This window comes from Pan troglodytes, chromosome 7 (assembly GCF_028858775.2).
Source record: "Pan troglodytes isolate AG18354 chromosome 7, NHGRI_mPanTro3-v2.0_pri, whole genome shotgun sequence".
NCBI lineage: Eukaryota > Metazoa > Chordata > Mammalia > Primates > Hominidae > Pan > Pan troglodytes.
The window spans coordinates 121,263,102-121,277,483 of NC_072405.2; the positions used below are offsets into that span (position 1 = coordinate 121,263,102).

The 14,382-nt window shown below is 34.4% G+C and overlaps 1 long non-coding RNA gene across 2 annotated transcripts in view; it reads right to left on the bottom strand.

Moving 5' to 3' along the window:
* Nucleotides 1-14,382, bottom strand: part of LOC104007728 (uncharacterized) — a 56,965-nt gene that overhangs the window by 21,223 nt on the left and 21,360 nt on the right. The window contains exons 3-6 of one of the 2 annotated variants that reach the window (XR_008536806.2): nucleotides 12,559-12,687; nucleotides 3,173-3,292; nucleotides 2,304-2,412; nucleotides 1,057-1,093 (exon numbers count right to left, since the gene is read on the bottom strand). This is a non-coding gene — a long non-coding RNA (uncharacterized LOC104007728). The remainder of the gene's footprint in view (nucleotides 1-1,056; nucleotides 1,094-2,303; nucleotides 2,413-3,172; nucleotides 3,293-12,558; nucleotides 12,688-14,382) is intronic. The other variant, XR_008536807.2, reaches the window with a different exon arrangement.

Genomic DNA, 14,382 nt, shown 5'->3' on the forward strand with positions numbered 1-14,382 from the left:
ATCTATTTATACAGTGGGGTTAAATTGTATCTGCTAGTTTTGGTTCAAAAATAGTATAACCCATGGGAATATGTTTTAAAAGATCAGGATCTTGTGCTGTACTTATTGGCTGTCCACATGCAAAAAATTCATCGGATCTTATGCCTTTTGCCAAAACAGGCTCAAAATAGATCACACACCTAAATGTAAAACACAAAACTATAGGACTCTTAGAAGATAGCATAGCAGAAAAACTTAGATGACCTTAGATATGGTAATGACTTTTTAGATACTACATCAAAAGCATGATTCATGAAAAAATAATTCATAAGCTGGATTTCATTAAAATTAAACATGTCTGCTCTGCAAAAGACAATGTCAAGAGAACAAGAAGACATTATAGACTGGGAAAAAGTAGTTGCAAAAGAAATATATAATAAAGGACTGTTATCTAAAAGTTACCAAGAGTTTTCAAAACTCAACAATAAGAAAACAAAAACACTTGATTAAAAAACGGGCCTTGACAGACATATTATCGAAAATACATAAAGGTAGCAAATAAACATATGAAATACTTTCCACCTTATGTCATAATAAATGGAAATAAAAGTTAAAACAACCATGAGATATTGCTTCATTCCTATTAGAACAACCAAAATCTAGAACACAGACACCACAACATTCTAGCAAGGATGTGGAACAAAAGCATCACTTATTGCTGGTCGCAATGTAAAATGGCTCAGTCACTTTTGAAGAGATTGGTAGTTTTTTATAAAAATAAACATACTCTTAGCATTCAGTCCACCAAGTGTGCTCTATGGTGTCTACTCAAAGGAGTTGCAAACTTATGTTCACACAAAACCTGCACATGGATATTTATAGTAGTTTTATTCATAATTGCCCTAACATGAAGGCAACAAAGATACACTTAGGAGATGAATGGATACATAAAATATGGTACTTCTAGAATATGAACTATTACTATTCAGTGCTAAAAAGAAATGAGTTCTCAAGCCATTAAAGGACTTTAAATGCATGTTACTAAATGAAAGAAGCCAATCTGAAAAGAGTACATACCTTATACCAGCTATATGACATTCTGGAATAGATAAAGCTATGGAAAGAGCAAAAAGATGAATGATTACTAGGAGTTGGCAGTGGGCAGGTAGGAGGGGAGATGATGAATAGTTGGTACACAGAGTATTTTAAGGTCAATGGAAGTGCTTTGTATGATACTATAGTGGTGGATACATGTCAGGGTAAATTGTCCAAACTCACAGAATGTACATCAACAGCAAACCCAAATGTAAATGATAAACTTTTGGTGATTTTGTGTCAATGTTGATTCATCAACTGTAATGAATGTACCACTCTAGTTGGGGGATGTTGATAATGGGGGAAGGAATGCACGTGTTGGGTAGAGGGTATATGGGAAATCTCTGTACCTTCTCAAGTTCGCTTTGAAACTAAACCTGTTCTAAAAAACCCATTAATTCTTAAATAACATGTATGTTATTATCAAAGGAAAGGCTTTTGTTTAAGCATGAGTTAGATATGTGTACCGAAAGGCAAGAAACCAGAAGAGAGAAATATGATTGTCAGAACAATCAAAGTAAAGCTAAGGGTCAGTAAATGTGGAGGCAAATGTATTATCTATGTAATAACATAAAATATTTGGAAAATGAAGTTAGAATATCTGGATTTGAAGTCACCTCCCTCATCTATTCCTCACTTCTCACTCTTTATTTGCTCTTTCTACTTATCTCAGCCAAAAACTTGAAAATACCTTATAGGGAATGTCAGAAACTGGTTTCATTATAATGTTCCAGCCTCATTTTAAACCACTTCCACACTTTCTGTGCTATGACCATTCTGTGCTTTTTTTTCTCTTTCAAATGCCTAGGCTCTCTCTCATTTCTAAGACTTTACAAATACTATAATTTCTATTGAAATACTTTCCATCATCCTCTTTATCTTCTTAAACCGCTATCTTTACAACATTAGTTTCCATGGAAAGCTTTTTTGACTTTTTACACTGTAGTAAGTACTCCTGTATTTGCTCCCATTAGTATCTAGCATTAATGCTACTTTAGTAGTTATTACAGTCTACTGGAATTTTCTACTCTGTATGGTGCCTATGATCTTCAAGAATCCTGAGGAAAGATTTCACAAATCACATTTATTACCTCTTATTTTTATAGCATTAGGTATACTAATTAATATTTTTAAAACTATTTGTTGAAAAACAAAATGCTTAGAGAATTTAAATAATACACAAAGTCACAGAGCTACTGACACTTAGGATACGGACAAAACAGCTCTACCTTCCTTCAGAGTTTTCTATCTCCAATGCAGAATCTGATTTGACCTTATATTATTACAGCTTTGTGTTGAAAGCATATTTTCTCAAGTTCATGCTCCCTTTTACTATACCTGTGAGTGACACAAAATGAGAGTGTTTTAGGAGGGACAATATGTGGCATGTCTATTTATGCTAGAAGCCAATGTAAAATCTTATAGAGTGATTTAGGGATGATTTTTTAAAATAATATTTTGTTGGTAGATTTCAAAGCAAGCTTTTTTTTTACAACTTTGCACATTCCATGGTCCATTGATATTAGTTGACATTTCAAGCAATGGTCTTAAATCTAGCTCCTCTACATTCAGTCTTTATTTCATTAATAATAGAAATGAGGAATACACTTTTTTTCTTGCCTAGTTCACTTAAAATTCAAAGACACAGTTTTAGCCAAACACAATAGTAAAGATGTAGATGTGTGTATCAACAATAAAATATAACTTTATTTGGCCTTAAAAACAAGAAACAAAGTTTATTTTTTAAAGGTCTTTAAGTGGAAAGAACTGTTTATACATTCCTCTTTCCACATTAAAGATACTTTTTATATGTATATCCTGAGGTATTTTTCATCAGAAAAATATTTTAAAAATCTGAACTTTGTAAAAACTGTATTAGTGAATAACTCAATTTAGAGTTTTGTACGCACAAAAAATACGTGTCTACATACCGACAGGACTGGATGCCTATTGTCTTTATTCTCAAGCATCATTTCACTTATTCTGTAAATAAAACTTCTATGTCTTGTAAGGAACTCATCCATAAAGTTCAAATAAGGTAGAGATTGACTCTTAGCCACAGACTGTGTGCAGCTGTTCATGGGGCAACTGTGTTTACCTCAGTATTGAGCATCTGACATGTGAGGGTTCAGTCAAAGTCCAAATGTGTGATTTGATACATAGGAGAGAAGGCGTCAATGGCCTGAGGGTTGTCACAGACATCTTGTTCATTTTGTGTCTATAAAAATAAAATTAAGCAGAAGCAGTCATGAGATACTGTGGTAGGGATTTGAAATTTTTAGTCACCTAACATTTGAAAACGGCTTCTTTACAAGTGAATCTCAGTGTGGAAGAGAAATAAAGTAGATGTTTTCTCTTCACTATTCCCAAAAGCAAGACAGTAAGATGTGAAGTATACATGACCAAATAATAGCCCAATTTGGGAAGCTTAATACTGAAAGAATAATGTAAAAATAGAGGAATAGAGGTTACTTAGAACAGTGAATTCAGAGTCCAGGCACATAGCAGTGAATATTCTGGGTTGTTCTAATTCTGTCACTACATTTTTCTTAGTCTAGGACCTACCCGGTGCATTGCAGCATATTTAAAATCTCTGGTTCCACATATTAAATGTTAATAGCAAATCCTCAAACCACAAATGGACCAATAAATTTCAAAAGGTCCCAAAGGCAGTCCCTAGTGAGAAATATTGTTTGGCCTTGCTGAGAAAATTTTTTGTTCCCTGCCTACTTTTTGAGTCTGGTTCTTGAAAATTCTTGCAAATTTTGTGAGCTACAAAATATTCTTTCCAACCATTTATTTACTGCTTGAATTAGCAAAACTTGGTTTCTAATGTTGATGACTGAAAACTTTAAATAATACAGACACAAATTCCTAACAGCATATTTGAATTCCAATGATGACAGTCATTTTTTTTCTTTATTTCTACACTTAGGTAGCATGAATCAATGGATTTTCCTTTTGGCCTATTACAGATCGAGTTGGGTTTCTGTCATGTCACCAAATGAAATATTCTTGATTAAAAATTTATGCCTAAAATGTCAATTTTGACCTGGAGAAAAAATGAATATAAACTTGAAATATTCACGTTATATCGAGAGCTTTACCTGTGCTACTTCTACCACCTAAAAACTAAGCATCAACTTTTGCTTTAGAGGTGTACTCACTGTCTGCTCTTAGAATCTCTTTTCGCATAAACATGCATATCTTTCTTTCATGTTTCATACAGGTCTCTGTCCAAATATTAGTTTATAAAAGACTATTCTGATGTTTATTTTTTTCACATTTTACTTTTACATGTTATTGATTTATCTGGTTATATGCTTGTTGTCTGCTTCCTAGAGGTAGAAAGTCAGATCCATGAAAGAAAAAAATTGATTTTGTTTAAAGTTCCTTTTCTGGCACCTATAACACAATACTCCAAACATATAACAAATGCTAATATATATTGACATATGATCTAATAAATTAGGTGTACATGTTTATTTTTTATTTATACACATATAAATTGTCATTTTGGAGGAATTTGTATAACTCCAAGTAGGTAATATAGATAATTATGCTCCTCAATTGAAGACATATTATGATCATTCATTTTAGATTTTAGATTCATTTCCATTTAGATTTCACATTCATTTCCATTAATAGGATAAACTTTATCCTATTTTTTGATTGGACATTTTTATTATTGTTTAATGTAATTAAATTACACTAAAAATTCCTCCTTCTTTGTTATCTCCTTCTCTCTCAGGTGAATACTCATTTAATGTATTATTGAGATATATCTTCTGCTAATACATGTAACACTGTTTTTGTATGTATAGATTATTTTAATTAGCTCCAATTATATTGTTTTAGATTTTTCTTATTACATTTCTATATCTATTATTTTTAAATTTAATCACATTGCTGAATATATATTCACTTTGCTTTTGACTATCTAGTATTCTATATTATGCATCCAACATATATTTTATTTGTTATCCTATTAATGGAATTCCAGTGTATTTTTAGTTAACTGTTCCCACTAGCTAAATTACAGTGAATACTTAAACACATATATGCTGTTAAAATTAATGGTCTTGCTGTATCATAGGTAACATGCATATTAACGTTTAATATATATACTTTATGTATTTATTGATTATTTTTGTGTTTTTTTTTTTGAGATCAAGTCTCGCTCTGTTGCTCAGGTTGGTGTGCAGTGGCATGATCTTGGCTCACTGCAACCTTTGTCTCCTGGGTTCAAGAGATTCTCCTGCCTCAGCCTCCCAAGTAGCTGGGACTACAGGTGCATGCCACCACGCCTGGCTAATTTTTGTATTTTTAGTAGAGACGGGGCTTTACCATGTTGGCCAGGCTGGTCTTGAACTCCTGACTTCAAGTGATCCGCCCGCCTTGGCCTCCCAAAGTGCTGGGATTACAGGTGAGAGCCACAATGCCCAGACACATTATTTATTTTTCTAACGAATGTACTGTTGATGTTTCTCTTCCAAAAGATATGATGTTGTGAAATACATGTCTGAAAATTAAAGTGTTTGCTTCATGCTATTCTGAATTTTAAGTACTCTTCTAAAACACAAAAACAATTATTGCAAAATAAGAAAGAAGGTATTCATTGCAATCTAAAATTTTCTAGGTGAATTTAAAATTTAACCTTATTTCATATGTAAAAAGTAAAAACAAAACATATTTCTGCTTGCTGGTCACTCTAAGATAAATAACATTTGAACTTGAATAAGATGTTTCAATATAACATTTAATTATGAATAATGAATTATTTGCTCTTGAAATTTTAGCTTTGCCCAAATAAAGTTATATGACTAGTTTTGCAAAGACCTGTCAATTTTATTTTCCATCAAATGCAATGTAAGGCAAAAAACTGCATCTTATATTGACTCTGGCATCATTTCAAATTTCTAAATTTTTTTTTTTTTTTTTTTTTTTTTTTCTCGAGATGAAGTCTTGCTCTGTTACCCAAACTGGAGCTTGGCTCACTGCAACCTTCACCTCCTGGGCTCAAGAGATTGTGCTGCCTCAGCATTCCAAGTAGCTGAGATTACAAGCGTGTGCCATCACACTTGGCTAATTTTTGTATTTTTAGTAAAGACGAGGGTTTACCATGTTGGCCAGGCTGCTCTCGAACTCCTAACCTCAAGTGATCTGCCCACCTTGGCCTCCCAAAGTGCTGGGATTACAGGTGTGAGCCACCATGCCTGGCCTCAAATTTCTAATCTTTTTAAAGCGATGTTAACAATTTTATCTGAAAGAAATGGCACCACATATGCATTAAATTCAACTGGTTATCTTGATAAAATTAAAAACGCAACAATATAAGAGTGAATTTTGGAGGCAAATATCTCTCTTGAAAACATAAAATTTGAAAATATTATATCTCATGAATTCTAAGAGGTTTTTGTTTAAAGATAATAATACACATGTGTGACTATCAGTACCATACCTATTTATGAACAAAAAATTCAAAATGTTTTATTACTAAATTCTAATACTGCTCATTTATGTGGTAATTATGATTACTTTTGTATATTATTATTCATATATAATCAGTACTTCTCTTATGGAAGATAAAATGCAGATGTGTATGTGTGTGAGAGCACATGTTAAAATTGTGTAGAAAGAGATAGCTTATAAATACGGTAAAAACATATACATTAAATATAATACCTTATAGTTTTAGTAAATGTGCTACAAAAATACTACAGGGTCATGCATTCTGATATAAAAAATAATACACCATGGGAGAAAAGAAACAGTATATTTTACTTCATAAACCTAGGATGTACACCACAGCTAATAAAATTCTTAGTATTTGTTGTGTTAATTTGAAATAAGTTAAAGAAGCGATGTGTATGGTGGTAAGAATGCTAGATAAAGAAACAGAAGCTTTAATTCAAATCATATGTCACCCACACAATGATGCTAAACTTTTTGAGTTCCTAGATTACATGTTATTCATCTCTGCAACTGCAGTACATGAGTATAATTGGTACCCAACATTTCACAAATGAATGAATGTTTAAAATAGTTAAATAATGCAGACACCACTTACCAGCTGAATGACATGGACCAAGGTAATCACTGAATCATCTTATATTATAAAATAAGATTAAGCTCTATTTTACAAAGTTCATACAGTACATGATAGCACTGTGTGAGCATGGTGGTCTCAGGATTTACTATGCCTCAGAAATGAGTTCCTGGTTTCAGAGAGCTCTTAAAGCAGTAATTAAAACTAAATTTGTGTAAAATTGGGTGTAAGAAAGGAGTTGAGAGTTTATTCAGAAGAACAAATTAATTACCTAAACATAGTATGACAGTGTAAGGTGTTACCCCAAATGGCTCACTTCTAAGAAGGACAAAAAGCTCTTTATTAATAATTATGCCAGGGTAATAGGCTGAGTCATAAGTGTTCCCAGTAAACTCAAACACTTCTTCAGTGGTACTACTTGATACATGTTTGATTATAGTTATCCATAGGTTAGTCAGAAATAAAACTAATATACACGATATCTTTCACAAGAAAAAATTTCATTTCATATTTTCTCCAAAATATTATGCTACTCAGATCTTCTCCTCTAATAGAAAAGAAAAATAATTGAAGTCAACCATAAATCTAGACTGTGTGCATAATAAACCATATGCGTAAATGAATCAAGATGTCAATTAAGTAGCTCAGAAATATAGACATCATCAAGTATATCCTACATTTAATTTACTGGGGTCAGTACATTTTTAAAAAGCAATTGCCATGATATTTTAGAATGCAAATCACTCATGCTGGTTCAATTAGATCCAGAGTTAAAATATTTTAAGTTCAGGCCGGGTGCGGTGGCTCATGCCTGTAATCCCAGCACTTTGGGAGGCTGAGGTGGGCGGATCACGAGGTCAGGAGATCGAGACCATCCTGGCTAACACGGTGAAACCCCGTCTCTACTGAAAATACAAAAAATTAGCTGGGTGTGGTGGTGGGCGCCTGTAGTCCCAGCTACTCGGGAGGCTGAGGCAGGAGAATGGTGTGAACCCGGGAGGCGGAGCTTGCTGTGAGCTGAGATTGCCCACTGTACTCCAACCTGGGCAACAGAGCGAGACTCCATCTCAAAAAAAAAAAAAAAATACATATATATATATATATATATTTTTTTAAGTTCATCTTGTGTGCTTTTTTCAGACATGTATATCATTTAGTACACCATTATAAGTTCTTATAATGTTTTATAATTTCTGTAATTATATAATTATAACTTACTTATAATTAAGTAAATAAATATAACATACATAATTTGCTGAGATGGTATAATTAAAAGCAATGTTTATTTTTATCTTCTACTATGTAATAACAGCCAATCTGTTTTCCTCTGAATGTATTTTCTCCATTATTTTGTTCTTCATAGACAAACTGATAGGAAGCTTAAAAAGCAAACAAACAAACAAACGAACAAAAAGACCTTGATACCTATAATACATATAGTACTTTTGTGCTCACTGTTTTCCAGTTTCTAATTATCCTTTATAATTTGCTCCTGCTTATTTTTATAGATCTCTCAATTTTTCCTCTTACCAAATATAACTAAGTAATTACAAAGAAAAGTACAGCTTTATAACACGATAATTTAACAAAATTAGAAACATTGGAAAGTTAAACACTAAACAGTTAAAGAAAGTTACTGCATTGGCATGAATATAACTGTTTTCTGTGATGACAAATCAATCAGTAAGAAAAATAATCAACAAGCAAAAATGAACTGTTAGAAATAAAAACAATAAAACCTTCAAATACTTATTTTAAAACACTTCAGAATCTTTAAGGACATTTTCTACATGAGCTGTTCCAATTTTAATTAGACAGGATGTGTAAAGAAATAACCACTGTAGCCAAATTTCTAAAGAATAAAATTTGTCACTAAGTATTAAATTCTCCAAGAAAGAAAGTCTCGCAACACTCGTCTACATGATGACAAACTTCTGCTCTGAAAGTGTGCCACATATTACTCCTTCAGTTCTCCTATTAACAATTAAAATTGTTTAAATATATGGAATAACAAGGAAGTTATCTAAGCACAGTTTATAATTTTGCAAAATCAGGCAAATAAAGGTAAAATAAAAGTACGTTTCATGAGAAAGAATACTATGACTCCACACCTTGGTATTTTCAAAGTCTAATACTATGCCTGGCACAATAAAGGGAATTCATTTAAAAAGTCTTAATTGCCTTGAGAGCTTGAAGTGGCTGTATTTTATTTCTTTTTATTATATATTATTATTTTTACAATTAATAACAATGCAATTTTAAACATTTTATTATTATTATACTTTAAGTTTTAGGGTACATGTGCACAACATGCAGGTTTGTTACATATGTATACATGTGCCATGTTGGTGTGCTGCACCCATTAACTCATCATTTAGCATTAGGTATAATAAAACATCTACTCTTTGGTCAGGATTTCAGGGAAACTGACTACATGCAGATGTTTAAACAAAAAATGCTCTAGATAATAAAATCTTTAATGGAGCAAGCATAGCTTATTGAGGCTGACACCTCAAGCCAATTTTATAGGCAGCTCTAGAGATAAAATGGCTTTCACAAATGTCCCATATTGAAGAAAGGAGATCATGCCTTTGTCATCCAGCATCCTCCCTGTGGAGGGAGACAAACTTTCACAAGGCAGCTCTGTTTAGTCTAGAAGATGTGATTCTCATAGGCAGCCCACACTTGTGGAAGTTTAGGAATAAGCTCCTTCGTCTTGAAAGCAGGACCTTTGTAGAGCACCGCCTCACAATTTTCCAATCATTCCATTCCATGTGCCTTGAACAATGAACTAAGCCATTCACACATACTTGGAAATCTGCAAATGTTCTTATCTCAGACTTCATATATTCCTCCAGAAATTAGATAACCACGTGATCATGTATACTCTTTCAAGTTTTTCCTATTTAGGGTGTTTTCCCCTGATGACTGTTTTCCAAGTACTTAAATGGGGTTGTAGTGTAGCAGTGTTTCATTTTCAGCATATACCCACATACTTAGCTGACCCATTACAGACCCAATTTTGGCATTTTCTCCTCCATCCGTTGATTACAAGAAACTCTTCATTTGGCCACAGATAAGGGCTTGTAAAGAGCTGCAGTGTGATGGATCATTTGGGAATCTGGGTCATGGCTCATGCAGTTCACTTAAGCTCTCTGGCCCTGATCTCACTTAATTCTAAATGAACCAGTTTGTTCTCCCTGAACCTTATAAGTTTTAGGATGTAAGAAAAGACAGCTTATGATAGGCAATTCTGCTTGACAGGTCATGATCAGATATTCATCATTACATTTCTTAGGATGATTAGAACTGTTTATGGTAATATGTATAATTTTCTGCTGCAAGTGGTATAGGCGTATGCCAGAACATTCTGGGAACTACTAGAAACTCCACGTGGGTTCTTTTTCCACCTAGGATAACTAATAATATCAGTTGCAATTAAGTATAAGTAAGGGCATAAGTAAGCTACATAGGGTCTGCTTGTTTGTATGGCCCATTTAGCAAGGCATTTTCTAGATCATGAAGAAGTCCACCATATATCATCTTTTCTTCTTTGGTTGGAGGTATGAGACACTATAATTTTTATTTTGGACAAAATGTCCCTGCATGCTCCAGACCACCGATGTGTAAGGTCCTGGAGTGTTGATAGAATGAATTCATCTCCCATCTTGTGGAATGCATGCATCTCACCAAAGTTCTTGCTGCACCTTGCTCTTTCAATCTATTTAGCCTGATGTCAGCAAGATGGAGGATAAATGTCATATTCTAAGAAATGTTCAGATTGTCCATGTTCTTCCATACTGAAACATCAAGTTAGAGATCTAACAAAGACTTAAGACAAAACTTTAAAATTATAACTATTAGTCCTACTAGGTAAATGTGAACTTCTCCTCTTCCTCTTTCTTTGTATGTCTGGAAAAGCACATTTGCCAGATCCATGGCTGCAGAGCACGTGCTTGAAGCTATTTTAATCTGCTCCTGAAATTGATACTACACTGGCACACGATAAAAATTGGAGCTAGTGCTTGACTGTTACTGTGATAATCCACTGTTCTGTGCCAGGATCTATCTTCATTGTTTCTCTCAAGAAATTGGTTGTCATTCTAATTTTTTTCTCTTGTATGTAATATGTCTTTTTCTCTGGCATCTTAGAAGATATTATCTTCATTCGTGGTTTTCAGAAGTGTCTTTATATTGTACTTATTATGGCTTCATTTGCATTTTTCTGATTGTATAAACTTTTTTGCATTTTTGAACATAATGATTTATCAAGTTTTGAATATTAAATCAATATTTTACAAAATACATTTCTAATTCCTGCATTTCATCTTTTGGGCCTTAAATTACATGTATGTCAGACTGCCCTAGATTATCTCAGATCAATTGGGCTCTATCTTTTTTAGTTGTTTTTGCTGTTTACATTAGATTGTTTTTATTGCTGAGCATTTAATTATTTATATATTTATTTTTTCTTCTCCTTTCTCTAAACTGCTTTTAATTTCATTCTGTATAATTTTAATTTCTGTTATTGTATTTTTCATCTCCAGTAGCTTGATTTGAGTCACTTTTATCTTTTCCATTTTTCACTTCATTACATTCATTTTTCTTGTTCGTAATAGCTGCTGTAAAGTCCTTGCCTGCTTCTTTCACCAACCTTATCATTTCTCATCATTTTCTATCATTACTGTAATTATAATTTATCTACTTCTTTACATTTATTTATCTTATAAGTTCTATTATTTGAGTATTGTTTCTCCCAGAATTTTTCTTGATGTCTTTTAATTTCATATTTATATTTTTCATTATCTATGTTGTTTCTAAGTCTTTCTCTACTAATTGAATTTATTCTTCTTAAGGGCCACAATTTCCTACCTTTGCATGATGGTATATTTGATTGGACATTTGGTATCATAACTATTATACTTTTGAGTGATTGATTGTGGTTTTTTTTCCCTGTAAATGGTGATGTTCTTTGCTTCTACTGACAATTTATTTGTGAATTGATTGAATTTTTTTAAGTTTTCCTAAAGTGTTTTAGTAACAGCTGACTTGGACTATTTTAGCTATACAACTGAAATATTGCAACTGTGAAGTTTTCACTAAATGTCCAGGTGTCTTTACATTTGCAAATTCTAACATAAGCATCTTTTAGCCCTCTGTGTGTTCTGTGACTCTAGGGTTTATCTTGCCTGCTTTCCATAACTTGGGAATCCTAATCCTCTGCTACATGTTTTTACAGCCTCTGAAAATAATAAATTCATATACTGATATGGTTTGGCTGTGTCACCACCCAAATCTCATCTTGAATTCCCATGTATAGTGGGAGGGACCTGGTGGGAGGTAATTGAATCATGAAGGCAGGTCTTTTCCCGTGCTGTTCTCATGATGGTGAATAAGTCTCATGAGATCTGATGGTTTTATAAGGAGGAGTTTACCTGCATAAGCTTTCTTTGCCTGCTGCCATCCACATAAGATGTGACTTGCTCCTCCTTGCCTTCCACCAGGATTGTGAGGCCTCCTCCTTATAACGGAAGCAGAGCATAAAAGCTCGAAAAATTTTCAGCCTGACAATGTGACAGAAAAGAAAATTCCATTTACTGAGGAAAAATCCAAGCCAACTGCAGAAATTTGCATAAGTAATGAGGAGCCGAACGTTAATCCCCAAGACAATGGAAAAAATGTCTCCATGGCATGTCAGAGGTCTTCACAGAAGCCCCTCCTATCACAGGGGCCTAGGAGAAAAAAGTGGTTTCAGGGTCCAGGCCCAGGGTCCCCATGCTGTGTGCAGTCTAGGAACTTGTTGCCCTGAATCCCAGCCACTCCAGCCATGGCTGAAAGGGGCCAATGTAGAGTTTGGGCCGTGACTTCAGAGGGTGCAAGCTGTAAGCCTTGGCAGCTTCCACATGGTATTGAGCCTGCCAGTGCACAGAAATCAAGAATTCGGGTTTTTAACCTTCACCTAGACTTCAGAAGTTGTATGGAAAGGCTTCGATGCCCAGGCAGAAGTTTTCTGCAGGGACAGGGCCCTCATGGAGAAACTCTGCTAGGGCAATGCAGAAGAAAAATGTGGGGTCAGAGCCCCCACACAGAGTCCCTACTTGAGCACCACATAGTGGAGCCGTGAGAAGAGTGCTACCGTCTTGGAGACCCCAGAATGATAGATCCACTCATAGCTTGCATTGTGTGCCTGGAAAAGTCGCAGACACTCAATGCAAGCCCATGAAAGAAGCCGGGAGGGAGACCGTGCCCTGCAAAGCCACAGAGGCGAAGCTGCCCAGGACCATGGGAGCCTACCTTTTGCATCAGTTTGACCTGGATGTGAGACATGGAGTGAAAGGAGATCATTTTGGAGCTTTAAGATTTGACTGCCCTGCTGGATTTTGGACTTTATGGGGCCTGTAGTTCCTGTTTGTTTGTTTTTCCAACTTCTCCCATTTGGAATGGCTATATTTACCCAATGCCTGTACCCCCATTGTGTCTGGGAAGTAACTAACTTGCTTTTGATTTTACAGGCTTACAGGCGGAATGAACTTGCGTTGTCTTGGATGAGACTTTGAACTGGACTTTTGAGTCAATGCTGACAGGACTTAAGACTTTGGGGGACTCTTTGGAAGGCATGATTGGTTTTGAAATGTGAGGACATGAAATTTGATAAGTGCCAGGGACAGAATGATATGGTATGGCTGTGTCCTCACCCAAATCTCATCTTGAATTCCTGCGTGTGTTGGTAGGGAGCCAGTGGGAGGTAATTGAAACATGGGGGCAAGTCTTTTCTCATGTTTGTTCTTGTGATGGTGAATAAGTCTCACAAGAACTGATGGTGTTATAAGGAGGAGTTTCCCTGCACAAGTTTTCTTTGCCTGCCACAATCCACGTAAGATGTAACTTGCTCTTCCTTGCCTTCCACCATGATTGTGAGACCTCCACAGCCATGTGGAACTGTAAGTCCAATTAAACCTCTTTCTTTTGTAAATTGCCCAGTCTCAGGTATGTTTTTATCATCAGCCTGAAAATGGACTAATGTATATACTTTACCACTCTTTTAAACTACAGTAGTAAAGTAATTCTATTACAAATTACTCCAACAGAGCCAGAAACAGAATTCCTCTACCTCTTCTAATTATATTTTGCACCCTTTTTCATATTGCATTCTCTGGAGAAATCAAAATTAATAATTTGGTGTGCACCATTCCTTATATTTACTTATAGGTAGGATAATTTTAAATTTCAGCTGATACTATAAATATTTCTAAGAAGCA